General features: G+C 39.6%; 1 pseudogene; it reads right to left on the bottom strand.

Annotated features, from left to right (window-relative positions):
• Positions 1 to 6,759: 6,759 nt before the first annotated feature.
• On the bottom strand, positions 6,760 to 18,020 carry LOC136276847 (uncharacterized; annotated as a pseudogene).
• Between the last annotated feature and the right edge of the window lie 2,965 nt (positions 18,021 to 20,985).

Here is a 20,985-nt window from a genome sequence, read left to right as displayed (position 1 = left end):
GTTTTTATATATGAACTCAGATAACCAGATATGTATCTGCCTAGTAGTTGTTAAAACATTTGCCAAGACAAATGCCATCCTATACGATGCTACCAGATATATCCAGCCTCGTTGACATGTATGGGGTCAAGTGACACTACAAAGTGGCACCAATCGATGCAAGATGTCTAACTGACTAAGGTGAGCAAGTTTGGCATGATAAGGATTTTTTTTGACAAATTTATGGAAAATTATGTGTTTCAGCCTCGCTTTCATGCGTAAGGTCACGTGACCTATGTAAATTAGCATAAATCAACAGGGAGGATCATGTCCAATCATGTGAGCAAATTTGGTGCATTTTCGTCTATTATTATAACAAAGTTATGAGGAATTATGTGTTTTAGCCTCGTTTCCATGCCGGATTTCATGAGTCAGAATTTCACCCCCCTTAAAAGCTGTCTGAGCAAGTTGTAAAGCTGGCAACAAAACTTTTCATGTTTAGTAAGTCCTTATGAACACTTTTACACTAGGTGCTTGCTTTCAGCACGAACCTCACACGGGACCACATTTGCTCCCAGACTATTTGATCTCTTTGTTAACTTTGTCTATCAGATCTTGTCTCTCGGAATTTTCCTGGACACATTGGATATCTTCCTCCTCATCCAGCGATATCCTGATCACACCCTGATCTTTTCGGCGCATTGCTGCTAGCCGGGAGAAAAAGCTCTGAACTTGGCTCTTTGTCAGCCACTATTCTCTAGTGAACAAACGTGCATTTGATTCATTTTTCGCATTTCGCATGTCCACTGCAACTTGCAAACCGTGCCGTTAGGTATTCTTTTACCTTCTCTGAAAATCTAACGCTGCTCCTTGGTTTGCTTACGGCCCATCCTGTTCGTAGAGACGAGTGGGGCGAAGTATCCACGGGAGAAGTGAGTGGTGTACTGGAATCTAACGAACAGCTCGAACACTCGATACCAGCGGTATCTATCGACGAGAACTTAAGGGCCCAGTCCCTTTTGATTGCATCATACTGGCCTAACTGACTGTATGCTTTCCAACGTCCAGGTGCAGCTCCAGCTGCGAAAAGGTTTCGAACACTTCAACACATCCAAACACAGAGCATTCAAACAATGGCGTTGTACTCTCTGTTTCCTTGCTGCCCTTTGAACGACGCTTGACCACACGCTTTTCAGGAGGATCATAAAACCGTTGAGGTTATATGGTTTGAAGGGAAGTTTGACCTTGGTGCTTGATATAAATTACGTCATGTGGAATGTACTTCCCTTTACCGATGCCATAGCATTTCCAAACTCTCAGACCGATATCTCCATATTCGAAGTTGTGGAAGCTACTAAAATGCCCAATCTTATTTATACAGATAGTGTTCTTTGATTCGTCTACTATGCTTACTGCAGCTGTTGTTCCCTTCACTGAGTGTTTCGTCAATGCGTACCCTCTGTCCAATGAAAGCTTTAACAACCTCGCTGAAGACTCGCTACAGACTGAAGCCTCTCTGGTTTCGAAAAAGCACTTGCATGCCATACTACACTTGCAGGCCTTCCAAAAAAAAATAAAGGGTCAGTGGGTTCACCCGCAATGGTTAATGCGGACCTCTGTTATGCGCGATAGTGCAATCGTTCAGCTTTAAATTCCAAAACGCCAAAATTCGACACATAGACTTACAAGTAGAGTTCTATGACTGATTCTTGAAAAGAATGCAGCTGCAATCCAAAGTTTCAACGGGACATTAAGCGCGAAACATGGCTTTAGTTTTCGAGGTTAGTTCGCAACAACGAGTCAAAGAAGAGTATCGATAGATGCCGACCGCTGAATTTTGGAGGTATTTGCTGGAGTTATCATAAAGTTCACCAGTTTGGGAAGCGAGGAACATCTGAAATTTCACTTAAACCCATGATTTCTCCGGCTATTGACAGGTTGCTGTTCTGTGGACACAATCGACGCGGAACCGAGAGAAGCAAGCTCAGGATATTTGAAATTGATTCATTAATTATATGATATCAAACTCCAGGTAAAAGCATTTATTCTTCCCGTCCAAAATTTTTCTCCCCAAATATTACATTGGGATACAAAACAAAACCATACGGCACAACGTACGGCACAAGCTATCAGCGGTCTTCTCTTTTTGTGCGGACCTTTGTGAGAACAGTATAACATCGAACTGGATCTAAATTTGAGCGATTATTTCTTCACTTCAGAAGCCTAAAACCTTCATTTCTCCCTCAGCTTCCAGACATGGAGAGTTTATATTCTGATTTTTAAAAAAATTCAGCTCTGCAGCGTTGTTAAATGGGTGATTCACCGCGAAATGTGGCCAATTCCGACGTTTGTTTTGATACCACGAATCACGATGGATGCCGCCTACTTTTCGAAGGCAATACCTAGCTATTTGTTGAAGTTATCATGGATTTCACCGATTTGGTTATTAGAAAAATTCTGAAGTGAGCCATGAAGCCGGGTTGCAAAGCGGGTAAGCTATATTTATGACGAAATCTGCTCCAGTTGTTCGCTTTTGGTGTAGGCGAAAAAATCGCAAATGCTCGTACATATGCTGATTTAAACGGTCATAACTTTTGAAAAATCGAAAACGTACGGGGATTTTTGCATATTTTTGCCTATAAAAGTGTAAACTTAACGGCTGTGTAGGATAGAACCGTCAAGCAGGTCCCAAATCCCAAAACTTAACGTCTAAATCAAGGTTATTTACGGCCATCGGCCGATGGCGATTTCTAGTGGTCAGAATATGCTAAAATTCGCCTTTTCAAATATATTGAGAGGGCAAATTCTAACTTTCTTGGCAAACTAGAAAGGTTTTTAAGCAATCTGACATAAATTTTGTGGTTTAACTATGCGAATCAAATATTTTACAATGTTGCAAAATATGCCTATTTTTCAATTTTCGAGACGTTGCGACGGTCCCTACGGACTGGAAAATAATTATGGCCCCTAATGCAGTCAGAAAATTATTTCGAATCAAACCAAATCTAATTTAGTTCTTTCCAAGGTAAAGTCTTTCTGTTGACAGAGTTTCAGGCAAAATTATTTTTGACGCAAAATTGACCGGGTGGAAATAAGAGAGACAGCCTCTTAAGTTCAAGTTAATTCAAGTTCGAGTTGATATTTCTTAATTACTACACTATTGAACTTTAAGCTGGAAATCTGTCGCAAGGGCAGCATCTTATTTCGTTTTATAATTAAACGGATCAGACCAAACAACACGGTGTCTATTATTTTGAACCCGCCTTTTGAAGTCGGAAAACTCATTTGAATTACAATATTTTCAAATTTAATATTCATATTTGCGCTTAGTCTTGCACGTGGAAAGAGCGTACAACTTACAAGAAATTTGAGCGTCTAACTTAGCTTCTATGGAGTCAAGAAACACGTCATTTCAACCCTATAACCCTAAAACCTAGGATATTATCTGTTCTGTCCATGTCGGCTAGTGTTTCTTTAACTGGATGAAACTGTTCAGATACCATGCCGATGACTTGTGATCTTCATTTTTTCAAGACATTCATTCAGGTGTGTTACCTAGAGAAAGTTACATTTGGATAAAAATACAGTGTGCATCTTTCTCGTTATGACCCTTGTAAAGTTAATTTACAGAGTCAAAATGTATGAAGGAAGAACGTTATGCACATAGCAGAGTGCAGTACAAACCCTCAGTGGCAGCCACCATCGACAGTTCTTTTTCAGCGTGACCTTGATGAAAGTGCGAGAATTTCGTACTTTATTGTAGGTGTAGTTATCACTTATTTGCTTATATCTCTTCTCATTCCAAAACCTATTTTTTCAAGCAAGCATGACAAGTTGCTAGAATTAGATATATGGCGAAAGTTTGTTTCGAGGTCCAAAAAAAGATCTTGGAGAGAGAGAACGCTGTTTCGCTGCTGCTGATACGAAGGAAGTGCAAGTTTTTGTTGGAACAACATTCAACAATTTTGCTACTTCGCTTCGATTGACTCCCACTCACAACTCTCAGCTTATTCGAAGGAAACACACCCAACGTCCCGTTGTAAGCAACCACGAAATATGTTATAAAATATACCGATAAACTTCTCTCCTTACGCAAGGGTTATTGGTCTCGAAATGTCACATGATTAGCTCTAAGTCGCTAGGAAATAACTTCATTCTTGCAACTTGAAATGTTCACCCAGTCAACTCATTCATTACCTTTCATAAATAAAGAGTGTTGACGAAAAGTGTGTTTCAAACACACTCTTTTTTTCCTTTACCCTATAAGCTCGCCAGAAGGTGAAGGTAATCGTGGAAACGTTATATCGTGGACTCTGGTTTTTGGTTACCAGAGGATTGGATCGGAGGGCAGTACTTGCGTTTATTTACGTTGTAAAGAAACCTAAAAACATGCATATTAGTCAGCTGCTATGTTCCGGAAAGAGTTGCTATACTTCTTTTAACTTGATTTAAACAACAGAAACCAGACTTAATTCTGTCAGCTGTCAGGAAAATCCTGGATGAAGAGACAGACCCTAATTTAGAATATTTTGCTTCTACCCTTACCATATTGAATGTAAAGCGGGTACTGCATTACAATGATAGGCTTTACGACGAGTTTATTTTTTTTTTGAGAGCTGTCTTTTTATTTCCATTCAACATCAAAATTCTCCATCTCTCTTCCTCTCTCTCTCTCTCCATCTCTCTCTCTACAAGCGTTGATTTCCGCTAATATAAGGCACACTTGAAGTAGTTATTCATGGTTCTTGTTGTATTTCCCTTTTTCCCTCTCGCAAAGTGTCAAGCATAGGATAGAAATCAAGGAATGCAAGAGAGGGAAGAAAGAACAAAGAATATGCGATAAGGTTGCTTTTCTAGTTTTGTAACAGATGAACTCATTAAAGTTTGTAAATCTCGTCTAAGCCGAAAACTAACCAAAGTTGACAAATAAAGAAAGCTGCTGATGAAATCACATCAGTTTTTCTACGATCTCTTTTCTCTTTGGTCACCGTCTAATTAAGAAAATTAGGAGTGGTTTAATGCAAGCCACCTTAATTGCTGCTTTTTTTATGTCCGTGTCAAAACACCTTATCACTGTTGGCAATATTTTGACCATCTTCTTGTCTTTCCAAAGTACTATCTGACAAGGAAATTACTTTGAAACTCTGAAATAGCGCTATCGAAACACTGATATCATCAAAATCAGAAGATCTCCGCAATAAATAAACAAGTATTTAATGCCTAAATTTAAAATTGCGTAAGTAAATGAATAATTGTATGTTATTCCCTTTGCAAGAGAGCGTGATAAAAAGAAAGCAAAGGTAATAAAAAAGGTAACTCAATGACGAAGGAAAAATGAAAATTACATGCGCGCTGAGTTACTTGTTATTGACTGAGTGACCGGCCACACTGTGAATCGAGCTGCAGTAGTCCTAAGACATACAACTGAAAAAAGGTGAGACAAAAAGTAGGTAAGCTACATTTGAATGGTTGTGGAGAAGATATTTAATCGTCTTGTCTCGAGCGTTGGACAAAAGTAAAAAATCAAGAGTCCCCATGAGGAATCGAATGTCAAACCTTTTGATTTCTCTCTCCGATGCCCTACCACTGGGCCACAGAGACCCCACGATGAGTTACGCCATTATAAGGACCGTGGTTGACACACGTCTTGCATACAGCTACGATAAGCAATGTCGAAAGCGCCATATGAGAATAAGAACGAGACGAGACGGAAAACCTCTCTCTGAATCGCTTCGCCGTACTCAAAACTAACCATCTTTCTTATTTCAAAGGTTATTTGAAGATGTTAGTCAACATTTTCGCTCTTGTCTAGAAGAGGGATATACCGCCCTAACCCATGACAGGTTCAAGAAAAAGCCAATGCCCTAGTTGTCTTGTCTAAGACGGCGACTTTTGGTGCATTAGCTCATGTAACAGGCGCCATTGTAATTTCTGAGGTTTGCTTCACAGCGGTGGCCGGAGATTGCCACCATGTGCCGCGATGGAAGGTGCGCGTCGGACAACATCGAGATCGCAATCGCTCTGATATTATGATTTGTATGAATTTTTGACAGAGACGCTAGTTTAGATATATCTTTAATAATTCCTTTTATGTTTTGACTTTAAACAAGAAACTGCACTGCACGAGTGTTAGCCATGTTTGAAAGTTGTTACCGTAAACAAGCTCATGACAATCTTGCAGCGTAAAAACATTTAAAAAATTGGTATGTCCATTTTCTTGTTAAGACGAAGACTTTAAAAATCCAGTACAGCTCTTGAATTTTAGCACCTGAAAGAAGAAATATTACCTAACACTGAAGAGTATAGGTCGAATAACTGCTCAAGAGTAAAGACCGCTCTCATGTTTCATTTCCACAGAAGTATGATTCAAATACCGCCCAACAAGATGATATGTTTCAACACACAAGCACATTCCGGACGCTTATTACCTGGAAAGGAGTTAAAAGACACCACTTAATCAAATAGTTAAAACACCTCCAAGGAACATCTGATTTATCTCCGAAAATATAACCAAACACTCCCGTTTCAGTTTTGTTAAAGTTTCAGCCAATTTGAACTTAGTATTCCCCGAAAATTTCCTTCTATGGGCGTTTCATGGTCGAGAAAGGAAAATACAATGTAGGAGAAAACAGACAACAAAAGGAAAATCTTTCTATGTCCTAATCTTTTTATTTTACTATATTTCATAGTCTATTAATCTTTTTTATCATATAGGACAGTGTCTTTACACATGAATATGAAGACAAATGTTGATTAAGTTTTTTGTTGATAAGGAATGAATTAATGATCGAAAAGTTTTACTAAAATCCTGTAATGGATCTAACTAAAAGTATACGTTGGATACTTAGCAGCTTTCTATTCAGTCTCGAAGTCGGTTGTCAAACATCTCCGATTTCAAGAAAAGAGGATTTTGCAGGGAAGATTTGATATGGGTGGCAGATCCTCGCTAAACTGATAATATATGGCATCTAAATGGTTACCACTGGACCACAGAGCTAGTGGAATCGCATTTAAAAATGCCAAGAAGACATGTCTCTTCCACTGCCTTCGCCAAACAGCCATAACTGATAACGTGTTTCAATCGCAAGATACACACTTTGGAAAACCACTCAATCACCAGTGGAACTAAGGTCTAAATGGCAAAATACATTGGCTAATTTGAAAAGTAATCACTTTATAAGTAAATCAATTGAGTAAATAATAACAAGCCGTCAACAGAGTATTATGGCAGCAGACTCAAACATCATACTCATGATGGCATTACCTGCCTTAAGTCTCTCACGGTGAGGAGTTCGAAAGCTTCCCCGGGGCGCTAAGGTTCTTTTCCAAGGCTGATAGCAAAAGTGATCGACAACCACCATGGTATACTGCGTTCCACGGCTTCCGTAATTCGTACTTTACACTTGTTAAATTACGTTCTACATTCTAGTTTGACTTAAACTCTAATTTCAAGAGGGAACCTCACCTATAAGCCTTCTTGGCTTCTTCACACTTCCTCGCCTTTTTATTTTCCTAATTTATATTTCCCACGTATTATCTAAGCAAATTAGCTTTGTTCCCCTTTTAATATGTAATAAAGGTAAACGATAAATAACAAATAAATTCTGTGAATTACTTCAAGCACTACAATTAAGAGCAAACCGTCAAGTTCAGCTTAAAAAGTGAACACACAACGGCGGCACCAAAGTACAATGGCACCAATAACACATAAGAATATCCTCTATGAGTGCTGTTCCATAATCGTTGAACAGAAATTCGCGAAACAACTTTTGCTATCATTCCAATGAGAGGAGCAAATATTGCAATTAAAAATTTACAATTAATAATTTATGGCTTTTCGGAGTAATTTTTGATTGGCTGGTGTAAACCAAAAATCAAAGTAATTACAACAGCCAATAATAATGAAGTTTCGCATCGTTATTAGTCAATGAAGTTTTAAAGGAAATACAGGCAAACTATTGAAATTGGGGCCAAACGACCGGTCACGATTTTTTTTTTCGTTTGGCGTATGATTTGTTTCGCACATTGTGCGTGTTTCTAGACCAATCACAGACCGAAATAATGAAAATCAAAGCAGTGCGGGATTACTTTTTACACTCAGCTATGAATTACTCTATATAAAAATATCAATCAAACCACGAAAGCTCATCCAAACCGAAAAAACCTGCAACCTCTTAAAAGCTATATTTAATGTAAGAAATATACTCCTTCGGCTAAGAACAGAGTTTCGTGAGAGAAATTCCTGAAATTTCGCAATTTTTTCTGGTTGCGTTCTGTTTCTTCGTGAATTTTTTCCTGGTCTGTAGCCATAGCTGCCGAAAAACTTTATTTTAATCTGAAAATGCGACAAGAAAACAAAACAAAATTAATGAACAAAAATTCATATTTCCCAGGAAATGGTTCTCCTCGTAGTGATTGGAATTCGGAATGTTGATTTAATGAGAATAAAAACAAGAAGACCCTGAAGAAAAACGCGGAGGGAAAAGCCGCGGATCAACAACAAACTAAGCCGACATGAGAAGCAAGGTCCTGAATATAACCCAACCACAATGGTGAGAAGCAAGACTATGAAATATTACTCCAAGAAAAACAGCCATAATTTCAAAAAACCAAGACAAAAAAAAAAGGAAGAAAACAAAATATGAAGGTGTAGTTTGTAGCCTATTTTATGATTAAGCACGACCCGTGAAACGACAGCAATGATACATTTCAAGTCACTAAAGACACTGGTGTGTTTTTCCAGCAGGGAAGTGGAAAGCTTAGTTCATTCTCACAGCTATCTCTGATAAAAATCAACTAACAAACCATTGTAGTGATTTAAGTGGAGATAACAGTTTGAGGGTTAACCCTTCGACGCACCTCTTGCTTTACATAGGAAACATAAGGTTTTCGAATTTCATTACGGATATTAATTGATCTTCATCATTTTTTTCAACTTGAGAGGCACGTGACGTTTGCTTTTCCCTTTTTACCTTGTATGGGTTGAAGACTGACATAGTGTACCTCATGAATATGTCCCAGTACTAGTGGCTTGCTTTCCTCAACAGGACAATGAGGCCTGATGACTACATCATCTTGTAGACTGCTGACCACATGAATGCACGTTTTGAAGCAATTTACCGCTGCACAGAGAATGAGGTGATCACCCCAAGCGCCATCTTGTTCCATATATGTTAGGTAATCAGCCCATGTTTCGTGGCCATGGACAAAGTGACACAGATCTGTTCGATCCGCCTGTAAGAAGAGACAGCAATTAATACTTGAATTCCAAATAGCTTTTGAACAGGGCCGAGCACAATTCAAGGAAATCTCCAGAGTAAACAACTTCTTTACAGTGGAGACTTCAGTGATAGCTTTTAACGCTTTCAACGCCGTGGGCAAACAGCAAAAGCTTGACCAACATCATGTAAGTGTCCCACCACAAGAATCTAAATAGAAAGCAGCAGTTGCGTCTCAATATGACCGCTGACCCATTCGGTTACATACAGACTCGCCATGAACCTGTTGCAATTAAACATTAAGCCGTTTATTGGTACCATCACACCTCTAAGAAACGAGAATTTAACCAAACGCCACTATGCGAGTAAAATATAAACTAAGTCGACAAATAGAGAAAACCAAAACATTCTGTTTAAGAAGAATATCTTTTAGACTCGTAAGAAAGACTTCAAAAATAATGTTCACCTTATTCAGAGCCGGTGAAACCGACGGTAGCTCATTGATTCTGAATTGATTCTGAAGGAACATTTTTCTAAGCGTGCGACTTACATAACTAAGTACAACACACTCTGCCAGAAAGTCCATTTGAATTAGATGAGAATTTGGACTGAGACTACGTTGCCTACCGTTTAAGGCACTGAAATCCACGCTAAGAGCTTTCGACACAATCCTATGTAGGGTTATAGGGTGACTGTATTATCGAGTTCTAAGAGAAGACACCTCACTGTCAAAGTGCCTCTCTCCACGAGTGGAGTTAAATTTGTGGAAAAATTGTTAGGCCAACCTGAAAAAATGCTTGAAGATGTCTGGTGTGAAAGGGACTTCTGTCCCAGCAAGGACGAGTAGCACTTCATGTAACGGAGAGATAACTGGACACAGTGGCCGAAACTTCGGATCAACCTCTATTTGCTTTTACTTATGAGGATTACAGCAACTCACCAGTTTTGGGTTTTCCCTGAGGTACTAAACTAAAGACTGTCTCCTTTGACGGTTTCTAGTTGTTCTGACAAGGCAAGGAACATGCAATTTCCTGACCCCTGATTGTCAGAAATTCTAAAGCCCTTTTCTGATTCAATCGTCGTTAACTCCTCTGTCAAGGTAATGCTGTTGTTGACAGTGCTTGCATAGAGTTGCATCTGCTGAAGATTCTGGAGGGTTCGCTCAAGCATCCCTAGAACCAAAATAATTTCAGGTTTATTTCTGCGAATCATACAATGTAACTGGAAAAGAAGGTTTCAGTTATGACAGAAAAAAAAAATCACATTAAAGAACGAAGTTTCAGTTTAACGTGGATATTTTTTTAACCCACTGGGAACTCTTCCGGTATAGCCATTGCAAGCTGCGTGAAACTTGTATATGATCTGGCTCGGCGCCAAGCTCACTGCTAGAGAAGAAATATCCGCCCAAATCATGACTGAGAGGGAAACTCATCCAATCGGGTACTCAGATTTCGTTTTTTTATGGAGGGCACTACCCTCAAATGAACGAGATCTTTCCTTGTTTGCAGGACCATGTGCGGGAAAATATTTCATGAGAACACATATTGATCCAAAATCTTCACTGACAGGAACAGGCTCTTCTTTTAGCTCAACCAAACACTGTCTTCTGATTCGAGTACGAGAAACAGTATCGGAATAAAAAGTCGCGGGTAATGTCCTAGACTTGCTAGTTAACATTCTACATTGCAACGTTTTTTTTTTTTTTTGCAAGGAAAGCAACAATTGCTTGGGAATAACCGGAGCAGATAAATGTTAACCTGACCTTGTTCCACAAAATCTCTTTCATACTATGTTTTAGAAACCTATTTCAAGGTACAAGATATATTCACATAAATGACAGAATAAATTTGGAATACCACAACCAAAGACGAGTCTACGGAAAGAAATATAAAAATCATCAACATACCTGTGCCATAAACTTTGTCCCACATCTTATCAACAAGAAGGTCACATTGTTTCTCCCAGCTGAACTGCTTTTCATAAGATGTCCTCAGTTGTTCAATCTCTTTAAGACGCTGTGATCTGTTATTCTTTCGGACACCATCAATTGCCTCAGCCCACACTTTGGGGTCCTCAGAATCGACCACAAAAGATGAGCCGAATGGTACAATGCGCAGTGCGTCTCCGAAACCCGAGTTTCCACTTACAAGAATGGGAAGACCAGCTGACAAGGATTCCAACGCGGTTAAGCCGAACCCTTCCGTCCGGGATGGCATGATACAGAGATCAACTTCACGAAAACAATCTTTCAATTTCTCCTTGCCTTGCAAAAACTTTCTCACTGTCAGCTGACGTTTAGAAATACCATTCTGCAACAAATCTTTCGCAATTTCCTCCTGTTTGCCATCAGGTGCACCCACAAAGATCAGATGGTAGGAGTGGTCTTTCAGTTCAGCTATTGCTTTAACAGCGATATCATACCCCTTAAGATCGAAGTCCTCAGGGTCACCACGACCAAAGGTCAACACCCTAAACTTTACAGAGTCAAGTGAAGCATGATTCAGGGTAGAAAACTCTTTGAATGTTCCAGGAGTGAACGACATGATATCTTGCTGCTCCTCACACGAGCGAAGATAGGCAGAGTAGGCCTCCGTCAACTTCGGTCCTACCGCTACAACTAGATTTGCCAATTTACACAAATCTACTTCGGCTGTAGTCTTCTCTTCTCCTCTGGCAATGGCTCTCGGATAGTTTTTGAACATTCCGAGATCTTCACCCGCAGTATGCACTACTTGTACCCACTGGCAATTATGGTACTTCCTAATGATTTGGGCTTGCTTACCTAACTTGGCTCCATGACCCAGGACCACGTCAATTATCAGGTCTTTCGGAGGGAAGCTCAACCAGTCAAGAGGGTCATGGCCTGGACGTCTCTCTGCTTCTTTGATGACAATCTTGTGACTTTCTGCAGCTCTCTTCTCTTCTTCAGAACAAGCAAATTGTGGGACCAAGAGAATGACTTCCACGTCGCTACGTTTGGCCATAAGGATGGCAAGGTGTCTGTTGATGGTGGACAAACCCCCCCTTGATGAATTCCACTCACTGGCCAGAAGAGTAACTTTCAAAGTTTTGTTGCACTCTGCTGGATGACCTCGTACTGATGCAACTTGTGAGGTTCTTGTCACTGACGGAGCCAAATCCTTTTGGATGATGACATCGAAACATCATTATAAAGGAAAAGTATGTCATTTTCCATATACGGTATATAAAAATCGTTTTAACTGAAAAAACGTACTTTTGTTAAAGAAAACTTATCTTCTTGTTTCCCTTCACGAAAGTATAAACCAGACAGAAGGAAAGGAACTGGTTGAATGCGTTCATACACAATTTTTGAATCACCCAAAAAAAGTTAATTACGCAATTGTAAAACATACAACTTCATACAGTATTTCTATTGCTGGATTGCTTTAGGATCTGTGACACTATCATATCTCAGTCTGTACAAATATTTCCTAAATTGGGTATTCGGATTCATCCGACTGCCATCGCACAATGTTATCATATCTGCTATCATAATCTCTTCTTAATTAGTTTCCGTAACTACTTACGAAGATATACCAAGAATGCTTCATACCTGGCTCAAGGAACTGTAAGTACTTTATCAGACATGCTTTCCATACAGATCAAATCCTGACCTTGTCTTAATTCGAGCAGGTGTAAGCAGTCTTCTTCTGTACAGGACAATTGGTTGTGGTTTGTGCACTTGCGACCTCCTTGCTGACAGTAGGGGCATTCAACACAAAATTCATGCTGCATCCTGCTCAAGTATGGGAACTCCTGTGACATTTTTTCTAAACTGCTCTCTATAAATAACCGTACACTTCTAGCAACCTCTGCCAAAGTTGAATTTGACGGTGGAACTGCTTCATTTCTCCCTCTTTGTCTCAAGAGGATTTTTATGAACTTCTTCTTGCAAATCATAATCATATCATTAATGACGCGTCCTTCAAGAACGAACCATGCACCATTCTGGTAGAGTTTTGGAGGCTGTGATGATCCACTTGTACCACACCAAGCAACCGATTTTGAAACAAGGCGGGTAAAAAGACCATGCGGGACAAAGCCATCTTGGAAATGAAGATACAAAGGACAAGGATCCGTAGATGATGGATCAAATTTACAAAGCTCTTCAGGCGAGGACCTCAGTTGACATGGTACAAAGTACTGAACGTCAGCCGGAGATGGTGAGTATTTGGCAATCAAACAGAACTGCTCCATCATGTCCAAGATGTATTCCTTGTTAACGCCTTGCTTAATAAGAGGGGAGAAAACGTGATCAACAAGCTCCATCTTAAGGACACCACTTCTCTCGAGTTCTCGCCAGTACTTGGAATGCACAGGATCCTGAAACCACGAATTCTTTATTAAAAGTAAGTTCAATTTAACAATTGTTCTTTAAAAATGTCCTATTTATTTTGCAGTGGACCAAAAACATCTCCCCTTTCCTCATTACTAAGGGTACAGTGAGTGGGCAAAGTAGTTGGCTCGCCATCTCTTAGTAGGTGGACAGCATACGTCCACTCAACATGATTAAAAAATTCTTGTAATTTATCCCTTATTAGTTGAATGCCCCCCTCACCTCCCCACCCTCCCAAACAGTGTCGCATTATATTAGGGACCATTTTGTCAATATCAGGCAATATTGAAATGGGGGAGAGGGGAAGACACATGAAAGTTATAGAGAAAACTCAAAATGTCGTAAAAGGTGCCAACAACGTGAAAAAACGAACAAAAAAACAGACAATCAAATTAACATTTTTTCCGTAGAGCGCAAATGGGAGGAAGGTAACAAGTCCTGCTATCTGTAATCATCTCGATGCATAGTAGATTATTTTTTCCTTCCGCTTTTTTGAATGCTGGGATGGTTATAAGCTTCTTGAATAGACTGATTAACCACTGCGCCTTCAGAATGACTATACTGCGATGTTTCACAATTATTCCTAAGTCGTGATAGAAATTCAACATGGTGTGAAACTGTTCATCGTCTTCTATAAAACATACATCCTTGGCATAGGTTTGAAGATGGACAGTATTTGAGTGGTATACATTCTCAGCTACCAAAGCTTCAATGACCTTTTCGAAGTTAAACCATCCAGAAATATGAAAAAAAATATATAATCAGTCATAACTTACAAAAAGGTATACATCAGATAACAATAAGCAATATCTGTAATTTATACTCCCAACTGTGTGATTGACATTTTTAGGAGTCAGTTAAAGTGGTCATATGCAAATTGCCTTCTAGTTTGCTTTTACCCGCCTTGTTGATTTTTTTAATTGTTGCGAGTTCACGTTTCACAATAAACCCGACTGTGGGGTGGAACGAATTGGCGAAGTCAACAAAATTGTAAGTTTCTTTCATAGAAATGTCCCACAGAGAAAAAATTTCATCAATAAATCTGTTCCACACCAAAGGTTAGAGGGGCTAGCCATTAACAGTCGTTTTTCTAGGTCTGCATTAAAATAGCAGATAAAGCTACTGGTATGTTAGTTCCCATGACGATGCCATGTGTTTGTATGATTAATCTTCCTTTGAACTTGAAAGAATTTTCTTCAAGTATTAGCCGCAAAAGTTCTCGTAAATCGTTTGCGAGAATTGGTAAATTATGCTCATAGTGTGAGCATAGAATGGTAGGATGAAGTAGCGAATTTGGCATGTAAGTAGCGAACATGTAACGAACTCGAACCTAGCGAACTCGACAAGTAGCGAAACCGGCTGTGAAAGCCACTCGTACGTTTCAATACAGCTGCTGTTGGAAAAAAAAATGAGCTGAAAATCTCTTGTTCTTATATCATTGTACATCATACTTCACCTCATTGGTATCTTCTCTCCCATATAAGGTTCCTGTCGAAGTACTTCCAGGATTCTCGCTCGAAGAGCATGAATTCCCTCGGCAATAGTGCCATCATTGTCTCCTTCTTGACCTTTCAATTATAAATTGTGGGAAACAATTAGTGCTGTTGAGAGAAGCCAGGGAGGAGCCCAGATTTCTCCTTGGACTTTCGATACGAGTTTGATAGCAACTAAGACAAAGATCCCTTGTTTCGTATTCGGAAAGGTCAATTTCTGCTGCAGCACTTTGAGTCACTTCTTTGCAATGTATTATAAATTTTACTAGTTGAAGATAATTTGGTCAGCGAAAGCATTCGCTATGGTATTTACATATGCAATCCAGGTTAATAAAAAAAAGGAATAAAAGAAAATAGAGAAAATATACTAAAAAAAATTACTAACAAGGTGCCAGGTGGTGATGAGTTTGTCTGTTCGCGATAGAGATCAAAGTAAACCCAACTTCATTAACACATCATGTTGAAACGAAACACACTATTTACCTGCTTGACGATTTCTTTGAAGTTTAAAGAAATTCCAGAATTTCCGTGCGAGTTATTTGTTTCCTTGAGTGTTATCAATGTAGAAGAATGGTCGAATGACATGTTGTCCATAGTCCTTACTAGAAATCTCACGAATTATCTTGGATGTAACATTCTTAGTATCTTCATATGGCTTGTCAGCATGGGTGCCGACAATAAACACTGGAGGTCGGAGAAAGGGAAGCACGTTAGGCGTTTTAACCATTTCTTCTTCAGTTGGTCTCATATTATGAATTGTCACGAGCCACGACAGCAAATTCTCCAGGTTAGTCTCATTTTTCGGGTTCTCCAAAGGTACGTCCTGAGTTCCCTGTCTGACACATGGCTGAGCGCGGGCATTCAGTGGCTTGTTAAGGTTGTGAACTACGATGTACACAGCTCTTGACGAAAGAAATACCGGGTGAGCAGCATAGTACACATGTTGACCCGCAAAATCCCACACATCTGCGGTTATCGTGGATCCTTTCTCGATGTATGCACTATTAGCATCCACACCTTCAACGATCATGTTCTTTAGGAGTTCATCAGCCCGTTTTTCAACGGCATTAGGAAATACGGTGGCGTTGATGACCATTTTGGACTTTGCGCTTTTATTATCTCCTTCATGAACTTCGCTTAATGGTCGGGATCTATCTGTAAGCTTAGTGGCTGAATCCTCGTACACGGAAACCTAACAATTTGAAATAGACGAAATATCAATACTGTGGATACCAAATTGCGTTAGAAATTACATGGTTGATGCATCCCCATTTACACAGTCGGTGTCGATCTATCTCGTAATGTCAAAACACTGAATTGAGTATTTTATGTGTGAATTTTCATAAAAAGTCGGTTTTCAAAGTAAAAACATAGTGAACGGACCTGATCGGCGAAAACATGTTTTGTGTGCAATTCTTTTCTGCGTTCTTCCTTCTCATCACGAACAATCATGCGATACCTTTCTGTCGCTAACAATTCCGCTATACCCGTTTTATATTCCAAATATTCAGACAAACTTGAGTTGTTCACTCAAATGGCAGATCCAAGAGAGTCTTCTTTAATCTTGTTTTACCGGCACGATCCTGGCCAACCAATACTATGCGACCACGGTACACATTCACAAATCCATCTCTAAGGGCCTCTTCATAAACCAGTCTTGCGGAATGTCCTTGCGCCAAAATTTCGGGAGGAGCTACCGCTACAAGTGAAGGAAAAGGAAAATTTAGTATTGCACTAATTGCATATTGTAGAACATCACGACCTTGTGAAAGGTGACAAATGTAATACTAGGAGCACGTTACTAAAATTAACTTCCATGAAAGTCATATCAACCTTCACAAGATTAAATGTTTTCGGTAGAAAAGAAAATGAATTTTTTCATAATTTCAGGAAAATCTGTCATGTAAAACCTCAATATTTTCTTGTCGTAAAATAGGGTTTGTATTTTCCATTTTTCTTTCACACTCAGCCTTCAAGCGAGGTTCTTTTGCACCATTTTTGGCTTGAAATGCCTGGAGAAAGGTTTTTAAAGTTGTACAGTACACGAACACGGCACTAAATCCGCCTGCTTGAGACGGATACGCCCTCTTCAAGTGCTCACCCCGAGAGTCTAGAGCCAGAAGGATTGGTTGGCAAATTTTTATTAACCACTCCCACAAATTCTCTTGAAATAACAAAGGGTTTATCAGACGAAGCTTAAAACGCTACAAATTAGCATCAATCGGTAATCATTGCCAATAAAAGAGTTAGTGAAGGTTACATTTTAAAGTGTACAGTCGACTCTCGCTGTGCGGACACCTCGCCATGACGGACACCCCGCCATTGCAGACAAGAGGCAGTGCCCCCCTGCGAAACGCAGAAAGAAATATACTCCCGTTATTACGGAGTCTCGCTTTTACAGAAATGCGGACAATTTCATGCCCCACAGCGCGACATTTCACTTGTTTTTTCTCTTGCTATAGCGGACACTTCGTCCAAAATCCTAACACATAATATGATGGAACATTATCATAGAGGAAAAGAAAGACACTACTCTTAAATTGGGTGCGAACAAGAGAATTTCCTGCTTGCGGCGGGATCTTTTTCGGGTTCGTGAGGTCATGAAGAAACTTTATTTTTGCGTAGTTACATATTATTTCATATGTTTCGAGACAAAACAGTTTTTTCTCTCGAGTCCTCCCCCCACGAGGGTGTGCGCAATAACGGGAGTCGACTGTATTCGCCAATTTGGATCTCTTCGCGACGACGGAAAGACAGGCTTGACCTAATTAAAGCTCTAATCTTTACATACAAATTCCTTCAGAAACTCTAAATTAAGATAAAAATCACCACAGTGCTAGATACACACAATCCTTACTCCAAGGTAACATTGTACTCGAGTATGCAAAGGCTTTATTGCCATATTGACATGTAACACTACCTGCAATGTCTACGAAGATCTTTCTTGTAGTCCTATCCACAAGCTTAAAAAGACTTCTGATCTCCTCTCGTGTGAGCGGATTTCCTTCAACTAATAGTTTTCTAAGTTTAGGCAGTTCTCTAACCACATCAAGCCTCTTCAGTTGGTTATTTCTCAAGTCCAGTTCTTGAAGTCCTTTCAAGCTTCTCATACCTTCAGGCAGAGAGGACAGTCTGTTGTCATTCACACATAAGCACGTCAGGTTTATCAGTTCAAGAAAAATATCAGGTAGCCCTGCAAAATTGTTGTGGCTCAAATCCAGCGATCGGACATGTGCAAGTGAGAGTTTCCACCGCCTTAAGATAAAAATGGAGTTATCAAACTCCATCCGTTTGCTGTCCAAAGCTCTCTTACTCAGATCCAAAGTTTTCGCTCCGAAAGCCAACGTTTGGTGGATAACGGATACGGTTGCAGTTAAACGTTTCACTACAAAATAGAGTGATTATAAAAAAACTAAGCACCACATAACAATTTCCTGTCAGCTTTGCCCCTCTACATCCTAAATAATGCCTACACCTATCACACAAAAATTCTTTCCTGACGAACCGTCTTGGAAATCTTAATTAACAGGAAAAAAGTGCTGGAGTTTTACTTTAAGAGAACAAAACACAGCTTAGACAAACTAATATAACTGATATAACCTAGTTTTGAAATTAAGAACAAAACCTCGTACTACCTTTTTCTTATAACAAACGTAAAATAAAACTTTGCAATTCCCAATCTTTTTTGTCTTTTTCCAGGGGGGGAAATTACCGCTAGTTATCCAAGCGCATGTTTCATAGAAGCATCCGCTGCCACAACAAACAAACAATTGTAACCAATATGTTCCCACAGTCACCCCTTCAATTCATCTCTAGTCAGAAGGCCATACTTTTGATCTTAATAGAATTAAAAAAGCAGTGCAATTGATAAAGCAGTTTGGTGGGAGATGGGGTGGTGAAATGGTTAGAACCCTAGACCCCAAGCAGCTCTGGTACCTCATATGCCAATGGGCTCAGGTGCAGACTTTACCTCCACTTTGAAAGACAGATCAATGAATGGGGTAATTTAGTATCATCAACTGAGGTGATAATGTAAAATTGGCCACCGTAAAGAATTTAAGAGCTGACGTTTCGAGTGTTAGCCCTTTGTCAGAGCGACTGGAGGCACTGTGGGTTTATATGCAGAAAATGGAGCTACGCTATTGATAGGAATATGGTGACAAGAAAACAAGAATAAATCAGTTGAATGAAAAGCGCTCTTTGATACCGTGGGAATTAAGAGTGCCGATTTGAAAGATAAATATAATTTTTTGGACTAGAGTTTGGCGGCTTTCCGAACTGCCTACATGTAGGCAAAGGCCGCAGACCGCCATGTGCTGCTCAGAATGGTTAGGGAGATTAAAGTGTTAGGGGACTGGTTTGGATGCGTCCTTGTCGTTTCTTTCTACGTCGCGAAGGCGTTCTCGGAATCGGTCACCTAGTCGTCTTCCAATGTCTCACCAGTGTATAAACTTTTGCAAAGAGTTATTCATTGGTGAAACATCTTTCAATTCGGCACTCTTACTCCCCAAGGCCAGTTAAATGAAAAGCGCTCGTTGATACCGTGGGGATTTAGAGTTTGCGGCCCTTCCCTACATCTAGGCAGTTCGAAAAGCTGCAAGACTATATCTTTCAAATAGGCAGTCTTAATCATTTTCTGCATATAAACACACACCCAATCCACAACTCCTCCAATCGCTCTTACGAAGAGCTTCTTTCGTCAGCTTTAAAACTCTTTACGGTGGCCAATTTACGTTATCAACTCAGTTGATGATACTTAATTACCCTGTTATACTCTCCCACCAACACAGCACCACAGTTTCTTTAGAGACTTACCCCTTTAGATCAATGAATAGTCAATTCTACTCACCAAATTTGGAAAAAAATTATTGTACATTTCCGCCTCTTCCTGTTGACACTTCCATAAAAATCTCTATATTGTCTTTATCTGCACAATCCTGAGCTTCCTGGAAGAACAACAAATCAAAAGGGAAATCTCTCACCACTAATTAACAGTGTGTGTGAGCTGCATTTCTGGAATAACTCTGAGTTAATTTTGGGAATATAAATAAGGAAAAGAAATATAGTACACCATTACTTACCAAAAAAAAAGGGTCTGATCAATTTAAATTTTTACAATAAAGCCTGGTAAGAGAAGTCTTGAGAAGCACTGTTGTCATTAGTAGTGACTGCCCTTTTGACAACCTGAGCGTCAGTCATCATCAGAGTCCGAGGAGAATTTTGCGCTCTATCACAATAGAAGGCTTCTTCGCGCAGATCCTTGTTGTCGCTCTGTTATAAAAGAATTTGCTCATGCTTTTAGCTGTGCTTATATTGAGTTATGGATGCACGCGGGAAGTTTGGAGAGCACGAAAAATGCGTGAGAGTAGCTCGAGGCACAGCCGAGAGCAACTCTTGCCTTTAAAAGCACGCGAAAATTCGTTTATAACAGAGCGACAACAAAGATCTGCGCGAAGAAACTTTTTATTGTGATAGAGTGCAAAATTCTCACGATGCACAAAAAAAAGTAAACAAATGTCCCTATTGGCTGGTCAAAAACACGCCACATTTTATAATTTGGTTTGAACGAGAACATTTGATCCAGCCAAACGATAACTGCGAAAGAAAAGCTCAAAATTTACAGGGAAAATGGAAAAAATCAGTTCTTCGCTAGTTCCTCCCATATTTCAAAGATAGGGAAAACTGCACTGCAGCTTAACAGGACGGAGACTCTGAAGCCACGTAAAAAAAATGCTCACGTCATCTTATTTACGCACGGGCGTGCGTAAATAAAGATTTTGTTCATGGCGGCTCAAAAGGACTTATATAGGGCAAGCACGTGCGCTTTGTTATAAGACATAGTTCTGCCTAATGACAACTGATTCGTTACTTTTGCTGTGATGTCACTGACTGTGACAATTGGGTAACATGATCCTTTGTCATTCAACCGTATGTGAAT

Source organism: Pocillopora verrucosa, chromosome 5, assembly GCF_036669915.1.
Source record: "Pocillopora verrucosa isolate sample1 chromosome 5, ASM3666991v2, whole genome shotgun sequence".
In the NCBI taxonomy this organism is placed as follows: domain Eukaryota; kingdom Metazoa; phylum Cnidaria; class Anthozoa; order Scleractinia; family Pocilloporidae; genus Pocillopora; species Pocillopora verrucosa.
The sequence above is the reverse complement of the archived record's forward strand: the minus strand, read 5'-3'. Positions and strand labels throughout refer to the sequence as shown.